The sequence below is a fragment of the Penaeus monodon genome, chromosome 29, assembly GCF_015228065.2.
Source record: "Penaeus monodon isolate SGIC_2016 chromosome 29, NSTDA_Pmon_1, whole genome shotgun sequence".
In the NCBI taxonomy this organism is placed as follows: domain Eukaryota; kingdom Metazoa; phylum Arthropoda; class Malacostraca; order Decapoda; family Penaeidae; genus Penaeus; species Penaeus monodon.
In genome coordinates, this window is record NC_051414.1 from 1,309,910 (window position 1) to 1,310,113 (window position 204).

Below are 204 nucleotides of genomic sequence, written 5' to 3' on the forward strand. Positions count from 1 at the left end.
GGAGGTATAGAGTATAGAGTTATAGATGAAGAAAGTAAAACTTGACTGCATCTACACATTAATAAAATAGTATATGAATAACTGTAAGAACGTACTACTTAACCTAGCAGCCTTTTCATCTGTAAAGAAAACAATAACTTAAAACATAGTTATAGAACGCGAGTGGGAGCTAATTTATATCGATCGTGAAAATACACCCCCCTC

The 204-nt window shown here is 33.3% G+C and overlaps 1 protein-coding gene across 1 annotated transcript in view; it reads right to left on the bottom strand.

Moving 5' to 3' along the window:
• Positions 1-204, bottom strand: part of LOC119591883 (cytochrome b5-related protein-like) — a gene marked incomplete at its 3' end in the record, with an annotated part of 10,770 nt that overhangs the window by 3,282 nt on the left and 7,284 nt on the right.